The following is an 11,493-nucleotide window of genomic DNA, read 5'->3' on the forward strand; positions in this document are numbered from 1 at the left end:
GGAGGGAGGAGACACACAGAGCAAGAAACACCCACATCAGTACCCTCCTTCCCTTCTTCTTTCGGTTTCTTTCCCTCTCTCCCTCTCTCCCTCTCTCTATTTACTACTACTTGATAATGCAAAAGAGTTACTCAAGTTCCGTATTTAAGTACAGCGCTACTGATTAAACATGTGTAAATGTGAACTGTAAATCTCCTGATTCCAGATCTGTTACTGTAAGGTGACAGTTCCACTTGGACCATGGTCTAACAGTGGGAGTATTTTGGCAGGACACAGCGGAACCACGCTTCAGACTGGCTGGATCCACAGTTGTTTGCTTCTCATTGTCTTTGTTTGGTGTATCCTCATCCTTTTCTCTGAGACCTTCTTTCACCTCTTTCACCCCCAGCAGGGTGTTGCTGCTTTCTTGCCTCTAGGGTGGGGGCATCGAGGACAATGCGTCAGACACATGATCCGAGCTCTGCTTTTGTGATCACAGTCGTCGTTCTGTTATTTCTTTTTATTGCTTTTCAACACATCAGCAACTCCACCTGCCAACAAACACTGCAGCCAGAGGAGTGTGTCAGAGCCGGTGCTAGCAAAGTCACTCACGCATCAGCATCCGCCTGCCAGGAGATCTATTGTAGAAAAGGAAACAAGTGGACGGGTTCCTTGTCACCAACTAGCTTGTTATGAGTGGAACGCTAATATTTTTGTATCTGGATCCATGATTTCCTTTCTGCAGGCGATTGAAAAACATTTTCCAGCAAAGCCGAGTGTGCACAGCTTCAGTCCTTTGGGATTTAGGATTGGGAAAATGTCACACTTCCTGATGTATTTCAACTTTATTGTTGCTGATTCCATACCAAATGAAGGCAGTTGGAGTTCGACACTCATGTTGACCTCTGACCTTCACTGTAAAAAACAATATTTAAATAAAAGACAGGTTTCATTGTCTCTGGAATTACACTGTAAACAACTTTGAAGAACGCCCACCTGACCTCTGAGAAGCCCCGTCTCATTCAGCAGTGACCCATCATCATCCATGCCTCAAAGGTCATGATATCATGGGAAAATGGCGGCCTGCGTCATCTCGATCATGCAGCGGATTAATGTACAGAAACAAGAGGCCCAAGTCCTGATCCCAGCACCCGCCAGAGGGAGCCCAGCAGATACAGAGGGTGGCGCTCTGTCTGGGGGACCACACGGAGGTCTGCGGCCATGGCGAGTTGGAGGGCACACAGCACGTGCCGTCATGTGGAGAGGTCAAAACAATAATGCCTCACGTCCTCATGGAAACACCAGGTAGCGCCTTTGACATGGTGCTGTGCAGACTCGTCCCTTAAAGGGCCGTCAGAATGCACGTCCTAGGTTAGGCAGGTCAAATGCTGCGTCATGGTTTCATGGACATCTGCAAACTGCCGACAAATATTCAGGCCAGAGGGGTCACAGAGAATTTAGAATCTCTGGTTGATGTGGTGAGATCAAATGGAGAGATCTCAGGAAGTAGATCCTCTGGTGCTGATCACCACCGAGCTGCTGCCCAGAGGAACCGAGGTCCCGCTGGTGATCAGGGACACCTGCTGGCAGCATCGACTGTGAGCTGCCAACCAGGGGAAAAACTCAAAAGATGATTCCACTTGTTGATCTCTGGTAGAAAACCAGATCTACTTCACTCAGCAAAGGAAGGCAAAGCTAGAGATCCTGTGCTTAGTCTGTAAAAAGTAACAGTATTGCCAGATCATTGTCTCTTTATCTCTCATCGCTCTGACACATTCTCAAATTTATAGTTTTTGGTGATAAAACATAAGTGTGATTGGCAAGTTTAGTTGAAAAGAACACAAAGAAATATGTGGGAGAGGAATTCAAGCAGTCATATTTTTGTGTCATATTTTTTCATTTGCAGCCCAGTTGCAGTAGATCAATACTGGAGTGACCAAACTATCATCTGCCCCAGATTCACCAGCATTTAGCAACCAAAGTTAGACCAATTTAGTTAGTTAGACCTTTTTTTTGGCATATCTGAATCTTATCTTGTTTATCAGAAATTCTGAGGAAGTGACCAAACTGTGCTCCACATTCATTTCTTTATTTCTCACCTCTGGGGATGTTTGGTGCAGCAGCTAGTCTGCAGGTCTCCCGGCCAGATACTCGGGCTTTTCTGCTCCCTGCCGCGACGTGGAAAATATGATGGATGGAATATTTTTCAAAATATTCAGAAATCCATTTCTGTCTATATGGATAGATTGTAGAAAACAACTACAAAAGTCCGAACTGATCAGATCTAATCAGATAAAGAGCATTTTTCTGTGACAGTCACGTCCAAAGGCTTCTGTTATATCACCCAGACCAAAACCAAAACTAAGTCAAAGGAGTTAACGTTAGGGTTACTGCTGTCATCTAGCAGTTGTAAAAGCTCAGATGGTTCTCATTGTGCACAGTTATGTGTGTTGACGTTGCACATGCGCAGTATATTGTACGTCTGAGTGTGAGAGCGGGACAATTGGAGGGGAACGCTCCCCTGGTGTGTGTGACTTGTTGACAGCAGATACAATACCAGACAAATCCACTGGCTCTAATGCATCAAGGTTTAGAGACGTCACCCTTCCTCTGCTCTGCTGCTACACCGTCCATTCACTCCTGAAAACCTGACAGAACAAATGTGGGTTCAGAGTTACTTTTGCCTCATATTAAAAAGGCCCATCCTTTATGTGTCCCGTCTCTGGGATTTTCTCTATTCTTTTTCTTCCAAAAGTCCCAAAAAAATAATAGTCATAAAAATTAGGATGACTTGAAACCTAAATTTGGGCCAAGATGTGAATCCAGGGTTTATTGCTGCCTGGTTCTGTAACTGTTGGGATAAACTCCGACAGCCCCAGGACGAACAGGAGGCGTTTAACATGGATGGATGGATGGATGGATGGATGGATGGATGGATGGATGGATGGATGGATGGATGGATGGATGGATGGATGGATGGATGGATGGATGGATGGATGGATTTGTCACATTTGAGTCCTTAAGAAACGGCTAAATTTGTTTTGTTGCAAGATCTTCGAACTTTGTGCAATTTGTCCCCACCTAGTGGCAGATGTATGTAACAAACGTACACCGTCCTGGTTGGCCCGCCACTCTCAGCCAATATGAGTTGTGTTAGTTTACTATCACAAGGATGCAGTGCAACATCGGGGAATAAATAAATAGATTAATAAATAAATATTACTTATAAATAAATATTAAATATATGACAATTAAAACCAAGTTGGACCAGTCATAAAGCTGGCAGTTGTTAAAAATAAGAAATAAAATGTGAAGGAGCAAAATCAGCTTCTGCTTTGATTAAAAGGAAAATTATGAATAGCCACAAAATCTGCATGACTAAAATGAGCTCGTTAAATAATATGTGAGCTCTGCCCGTAGCATATTTATTTTCAGTGTGACAAATAGGTGCAATAATGTTTTATTATGGAACTCGGGTTGGCTCTGAGGGCCCCTCATGCTGGAGCCTCACAGCAGAGAGGCAGAGTGAGCAAACACAGAAGGCCTTTAGAAGCAGAGCCCTAAATGTTTAGACAGTTACAGCATATACGTCATCTCTCTTCATTCCTTCACTGCATCTCATCAGCTCAGACCAAATCCTAATTTCATAGTCTGAGTAAAAGTTGCGCATGTTTCAAAGCAATCCTCTCCATGTATGAACAGTTTATGTCTAATCCAGTGGAAATTAAATCTGCTTTGATTCTGCGTCCCATCAGCACGCTGTCGACTGCACTGCTGCTTCATGGTTTTCTGTGTATTTTTGCTGCTGCCCTCATAAATATCAGTGAAAATCCACAAAGACATGATGTGAGCGCAGAAATACTGTAAACAGTGCTGGGTCCAACTGGAGCCTTTCGGCATTTACGAAAGACATAAAACAAAAACAAAAACCAGAACATCTGGATGAAGAGAGTCCGATTTCCAGAGTTAGCAACGTGATTGCATTAAAGCCTCCCCTGGTCCGGTTCTGTCTCCAGTGTTCTGGGTGATCAAGACAAATAAACCATGAGATCAACCTCAGACAGTCTCTGGAAGACTCGGCCAAAGACGCCGGCAAAAGCTCAATGACAGCTAGAAGGAACCAGTGAGCTAAACTATGTGGACCTTCCAACATCAGCTCATACCTTCAGGTTACAGAAACACAGGCATGCTACCGCTAACGAGAGACGCTGGAGCAGCCCGAACATCTCTGGTGCATTTTCCAGTGCGCGTAATGGTTTATTAAATCTCCTGGACCGAAAGGACTGATTTTACCTGGATTCGACCCAAAGTAAAGGAATATATGAGAGAAGACGGAGAGGCACTTCATCACAGAGAGACCCTGCGGTTCAGCATCACCAGAGATATACAGCTCTCAGCAGGTGTCTCGATGGACCCCCGTATTTGTCTTCATGTCAAACAGAGCCAGGTCAACGTTGACGCACAGCTGGTTGCCGCTGCCTTGGCCAAAGATCAAGAGATGGAGAGAGCAAAGAAAGTCCTAAACTACAGAAAGGAACAGCTGTGGGGGGAAATGATCCCACAATGTCAGAAGTTCCACTCTATACAAGAAAAAATGACTTAAAATGTTCCAAAATTAATGAAAGAATCTCAGATATTTAATTTATCTGTAGTAAAGGGCTTACGTGACACATAGGGTAAATAGTAAATAAATCGATTCGAAGGAATAAAAGATGCATCAGAGGCGAGTAACAACTACTGAAAGAAGAATTTTTGGATCCTCTGGCAACGCTGGATTGAAAAAATTATAGAATTCCATGATTAGAATGATTATTCATGGACTGTTTCTCTTTGTAGTTTATATCACATCTTGACTAGAAGCAGAGCCATAGGGTTTGGGGCCTTATCTGGTTTTCAACCTGTAACCATGGCGACGTTATCACATGACAGGACTGTAGCGAACAGGCAACATGACATCTGTTAGAAACCGGGAGAGTTAGGAAACACAAGCAGGTTTGCTGAGTTCTAAATCCCTTCAATGGAAAAACCTGAGCCGGTTTTTACAACCATATGCATGATTAAAAATAAGCTGGGATTAAAACAGTACTTTCATTTGTTTTTATGTTACCAAATTACCAAAACAGACAGAACATAAATGTTATGTGGCTTCAAACGGGTGTGTTCTTACTCTAATAACATTGGTTTTTCCTACAAATTAACAAAAAGAAAAGCCTAATCCCCAGTTGTTTTGATTGGTTTGTTTTTTGTTTGTTTGTTTCTTTTATTTATTTTTAATTGTTTTTAGAAGGAGTAATACCTCATCAAAACCTTCATATGTTATAAACTGGTTATGAGATTCTGCACATCACCAAATCTAAACTGGTAATCTACAACAAGTGGTTAAATTTAATATTTAAAATTATCTTAATATAAAATGTGACATCAGGCATGAACAGATTTTGGTAGCTGGTATTTTTGTACCCCTTTACCACACTACAGTTTAAAACCATTAACTACTGGTTGAAGCATTTCTTTAATGTGGTTTTAATTGTGCTCCTTATTTCTGGAAGCCATTAGTTTTTAGTGTGCCAGGGAAAAAAATCATCTTTTGATTTGTAAGAGATGTAATAAATCACAAAGATCTTTGTTGTCCAAGTTCAGATCTCACATTTGGGATGAACTGGCTTTTCAAAATATCGGTTAGTGGGTCACGTTCAGGAGTTCGGGCTCCTTCCAGATGGCGTGACCTTCATTAGCCTTCATGCATATGAAATATTATTAGAATGGTTAAACTTGGAAGATCCACTCAATTTGACTTTAACAAATAAAAACATATATAGAGTTAACCAGGAACAAAACATAAAATTGTTGGCTTCCCTGAAACGTGCACTACTAAACCTTCCAGTAAAACTCAGCAGAGGTAAATATTTGTCATGGACTTAATGACCCAAAGCTTCATTCAGTTGAACATGACATCATATCATCAGCTGATCTTTTGCTCTCTCTCTCTCTCTCTCCGGGGGACCGATAGTCTCCTCTGTGGAGTACAGTTCCCTCAAAACCAGCTGAAAAGGTTCCCTCTAGAAGCAGAGCAGCCTGAACAGTGGCTGAGCCTTGAGAAGGGGAAGTTCTTTAATATTCATCTGTGTGTTTCTCATTAAAATAGTTTCCAGGCTCTGAAACGTGGAGTGGAAGCGGCCAACTCCAGGTAATACCTGCTGGAGCCTTTTCTCTACGGTTCTACTACAGTCTGATGTCCTTTCCAGTGCTGGACTTGCTGCGGGGCAGTTTATGAGTCAAATAACAAATAATAAGCACCATATAAGAGCAACAGCACTACAGCCACTGAGGACAAGACCACACGGGTTCTGCATAACTGAGGCTCATTTTAGAAACATCACCATGGCATTTCTCAGCACCTTGGTCTAAGATCAATATTTCTGCTGGGATTGTTGCGGCCTAATGATGGAGGGTAAATAACGGGGTAGTAGCAACTGCCGGGTCGGTAGTTATTGATTGCGTTTTAATGAGACATAATTTCTGAGTTGTACTTAATGGCTTGATTCATTATCCTTGACGTGTGTGAGAGGGGCCTCGTCTGGACCGTGATGGCTCGGCCCAGAGGAGAGAGAAGACATCCAGGTCTAATTGTGAGCAGGTGCTCGTGCAAATGCTGAGCAGACTGGAAAAACTGCCCTCCACCTCCAGATGCCACAGCTATCCCAATTGTTCCCTCACCAGCCATTTTACGTTTCCAAAACAGACCCGGGCGAACTGGAAAACGGTCCTTAAACATACACAGAAGCACTTTAGACCCATGTGTTAACTCTTTTCTTTCACTGTCATCTTCTCTGTAGCACTGAGTTAAGAGTGTTTCTCAACGACCGACGCCCAGAGGGAAGAGCGGGCGAGGTTGGGATGTAAAAATAAAAGTTGCTTATCTTCACGTGACGGGTCAGAAGTTCAGCCACAAGTTCAAATTGATGAGGGTTTGAAACTAGGAGGGCTTTTTGAGGTAAAGGTTCAATTGTTTTCCACGTGTCCTTCAGAGCAAAACTACTGACTAACTACTGCTAACACAGCAGTGAAACTGGACTAAAAACACTCATTCTCAGCACACAGGTTAATAAACACACTCTATTCAGTCATTGGGGCTTTTTACTGTGTTATCATTATCGTCACTAGAAGAAAACTACAGGTTCTGTTAAAGGACACAAAAATCTATTTATCATCACCTTTAAGGCTCCGTGACATCACTGTTTTGATACATAAAACAAAATAATGTTTTTCTGCTGAGGTAAAAAAAAAGATGAGACAATAAATACTTTAGGACTTAGAAAATGTGACATAATGACAAAACAATGTGTTTTTCTGTGTTCGAAACAGACGTATCAAAGTGAAGTTCTGACCATCAGGGAGTGGCCTGACGTTTACAAGTTTATTGCAAAATGTTTAAAGTTAATACATCATAGTTAATTCTCATAAATCAGCCAACAAGCCATCACGGAGCTCAGAAAACTGCCAAAATTAAAGCAAAGACAAAAAAATCTCCATCAGGAAGACGTCCAGATCAATACAAATGCAACAGCTCAAACAGCAGGTTAAGACATGAACGGCCAAACATTCAAGAGCTGAATACTCACCTGCCCCTGTAATTAGGCCCTTATTTGTCATTAGTTGTTTCTTTATTTGCTTACAGTTTAAATATCCCCAGGCCCCTATAAGTTAGATGTAGATAGATAGTTTCAATTTATTTAGCATGCATTTCATTTCATTTCATTTCGTGCATGCGTGTGCGTGCGTGTGCGTGCGTGCGTGTGCATGCATGCGTATGTGTGGGTGTGTGTGAGCTCCTGCAGGCTCCTGACCTGATGAAAAGTCTGAGACGGTATGAAAGTATAGAAACCAGAGAGATAAACTATCTCTCTGGGGACCTCTGCTTACATGAAAGTAAACCAACACACACACAAACACACATCTTGTATTTCTGTCTGTGCGGGGACCTTTAATAGACAAAATACATTACTCAGCTCCTTAACCGTACCAACAAACCCTATAACACACACATAAACCCAATTATAACCTCAAGTTTAAAACCACATCTAAACCTTTAAATAGTCTCTTGAAGTTGTTTAAAAATGGCCCATTTTGCAAAAATGTCCTCCCTTTCATAGTAGAACGAGTATCTTAAGTAAGTAACAAATACAAGGAGACACACACACACACAGAAAAAGACATTGATGCACATGTTCATGCAGCAACCCCCATGGAGCCTTTCCATTGTCCCCTTCATATTTGTGCAGAACCTGTGACCTTTGACCTAACTGAGGCGTGATCCACTCTAACAATTCCCATCTTAACCCTGAACTTGGCCATGGAAAAGATTTGACAAAACCACATTGTTACTGCAGCAGGAAACGATGAGAACAACCATCTGCAGAACCCGCGCCACAACTTTAAATGATTAAGATGGAACAAGCCAACATCAGATGTTCATTCTTAATGGGAGGTCAGGGTCAGCTGCTTCCAGCAGCATAACCTGAAACCTCAAACTTCACGTATGTTCAGAAAACAGGGACTGAGTTGGGATTTCACAGAGTTCCGGCAGCTGGTCGTGCCAGCGTGAAGGTTGAGCACGGAACCGTACAGGTGAAGCCAACCATCGCTATTCTTCAGAGGAAACGACTGCAGAGCGCATTCAGAAGGATTTAGAAGGATTTTAGAAGGACACGAACCCCGATTGATAACCGCTCACGTGTTCCTGAACTCACGAGAGGAGCTGAAAATGAGAAAACATGAAACTGAACGTGCGAAAGGTTACATTTGAAAGAAAGTGAATGGCGATGTTAAGCAGGCCGAACTTGTCTTCTGTGACTCAGCATCATCATCTCAGAGACAGATGGAATCAATTATGCAGCTTTGGGCCTGACGCAAACAAAACCAAGCAAAGCCTCTCGGTGGGTTTACGCTGGTTCTCAGAGAGCTGCCGCACAGCCAGAACCCCTCTGCTGGCTTCAGACGCTAGCTGTGCTCTGTTGACCGTGCGCTCACCGTGCACTCCTGTGTCCACATCGCAGAATTCCTCTCTTCCTTTCACTTCCTGCCTTCCCTGCAGCCACCTCTGCTACCATCTGCGCTGGAAGCAGGACCGCGGAGGACATGTTCTTCACACTCCTGATTTATGGACCAGACAGCAGGCGTAAATTACCGAGGTCCTCCCCATCACAACCGCAGATTGGCAAATATCGATGCTCTGAGTTTATGTCACTGGGGATGAATGTCATGTAGCATCCAAGACTTTTATTCCATTTTTTTCCCTACAAACTCTGATTCAGATCATCAATGTGAGTGACTGTTTGTCCAGCACAACAACAGTCACCAAAACAAAAGAAATGAGAGAACATCCGAATGATACTCGTAGACCTCTTTAACTCCACCGAAAACTCGGACCGAAGGGTTGAAAGTTCGTCTGTTTTTAACTGGGAGACTTGTAGAAACTCGGGTTTTACAACAAAACATGGCCTTACATGTAAAAGGATCAAATCTGACTCCAAAGCAGTGGAATTTATTCCGTTTCTAGTCTGTGTGACATTTTTATTGGGGTTGTGATAATAACGTGCTCAGAGTTTCCATTTAAATAAATCTGTTTCTGTCTAACTGTGTGTTTTGGACATCCACAAGGGGGACTGTCCCCGAACAGCTAAAAACACAGCAACAGAGACAATCAACAACAAATATGAGATACTCTAAATCTATCTGTCTGTCTGTCCGTCCGTCCGTCCGTCCAGCCTTGTATTCAAACAGATCCACATTCTTGTTTGAGCTCTTCAGATGAAACTCTTCCCAACAAGTCAGACTCGTTCGTCTCTCCCCGCCGTCATGAATGCTATCATTTAGCATGCTAACGGATGGTTGCCTGAGGTTTCTGCCTTCACGGTCTGATACTGTGGTGAATTTGTGGGGTGTCCTGGAAGTTTGGCAGCCCTCTTAAATGTGTTCAGTTGAGAGGAAATGGTCTTAAATATCATACCCCCATTAATGGAAATTGGAATTAGAGGGCTAATTGGCAGCCAGGTACCGAGAGACGACTGCTGAACTCTGGTACTCCTTGTGTTGATAACCTGGAAAAACTGTGTGTGATGGCTAACCGCATTCTCTCTCTCATACACCCACACACACACATGCGCGTGCACACACACCTCCAACTGGATAGCTGCTTATCCTGAACATCTGTGTGTCATAAATCACCCCCAGTAAAATTAGCTCAACAAGCAGCGAGCCTCCCAATGTAAGGAGAGAGGTCCATGTCAGCAACCACTGTGAAAAAAGGGGGATTTAACATTTACAAACAGGGAGTGACAAAGTTAAGCTGTGTTTTAGGGATGAGATCCAGTAACACATCTCCTGATTCTGAGTGTGTGGGTGTTAATCGGTCTGCTTTAGGGGCTACAGGCCTGATACTATTCAGGATAAAAGCTCATCCCATACGGAGGTCTGGTTTCCCAGTTATTAAATGTCACAAGTATTTAAAAATTGTGAATGAGTTGCGGGAAACAGATTCACATGACAGCATTTATCATTTTTTAACTCCAACTAATTAAAGCAAATACTTCCACAACTGGAAACTTAAAGCCAAGGTCTGATTTGTCCAGAAGGTCTGGAATGAACGCAGTGATGACTCCTTATCAACATGTGAACTCTTCATCACCTATTACATGCACCATACTCATGAGGCACGTGGGCCAAAAAGAGAGCAGCGATCCAGACACGTGCCTTTTCCGCTTCTCTGTCCCCGTGTGTGCGTTACTTTCCCTTTGACACACACCCACCAAAAACATACTGGAGACATTAATGTGTCCAAACTGGGCTGTGGAAGAAAAGATAGAAAATATAAAAGGAAAAGGCAAAATAAGTGTGGGGGAGAGAGAGAAACATGCAATTAAAGTGCAAATAACAAAACTTAAAGTGTATAAAATTACACCAGACCTCACCACAGTTAGTTGTAGTAAAACAGTGAACTCATTAAAAGTAATTTGACTTGTTTTCCTTACAGGAAAACTAGTTTGAGGTTCCGGCGTAACGACTTTGCAGTTCCAGGAACGTTCCAGTCTTTCATGGCCAACTGGTTAGACACCGTTTACTGTTAACACTGTTATTACACACACTTATTCGTAGGTCTGCAGACGTCAGTCAGAAACAGTTATTGAGGGGTCCAGGGATGCACGATCAGTGCACGTTTTCAGAAGTGGCTTCCAAGGTAATCATGATAATTCTGCAGTGACCTTGTGACCCACATGATGTCATCAAGTCATCATTGCCTCCGTTTGTGTAAAACTCCATCCTTTTCTATTAGGGTCATGGGGTCACAGAACACACACAGAGACACTCACCATGTTTTTTGGCAGGAAACCAGAGTGCCTGGATGAAAACACACAACATTTCACATAAAAGGGCCGTGAGTGGGACATAAACCCAGAACCATTTGCTGTGACAGCTTCACAAATAAGAGACTCACTCTGCCTCCACTGGTACCAG

Source organism: Takifugu flavidus, chromosome 1 (assembly GCF_003711565.1).
Source record: "Takifugu flavidus isolate HTHZ2018 chromosome 1, ASM371156v2, whole genome shotgun sequence".
Lineage (NCBI taxonomy): Eukaryota > Metazoa > Chordata > Actinopteri > Tetraodontiformes > Tetraodontidae > Takifugu > Takifugu flavidus.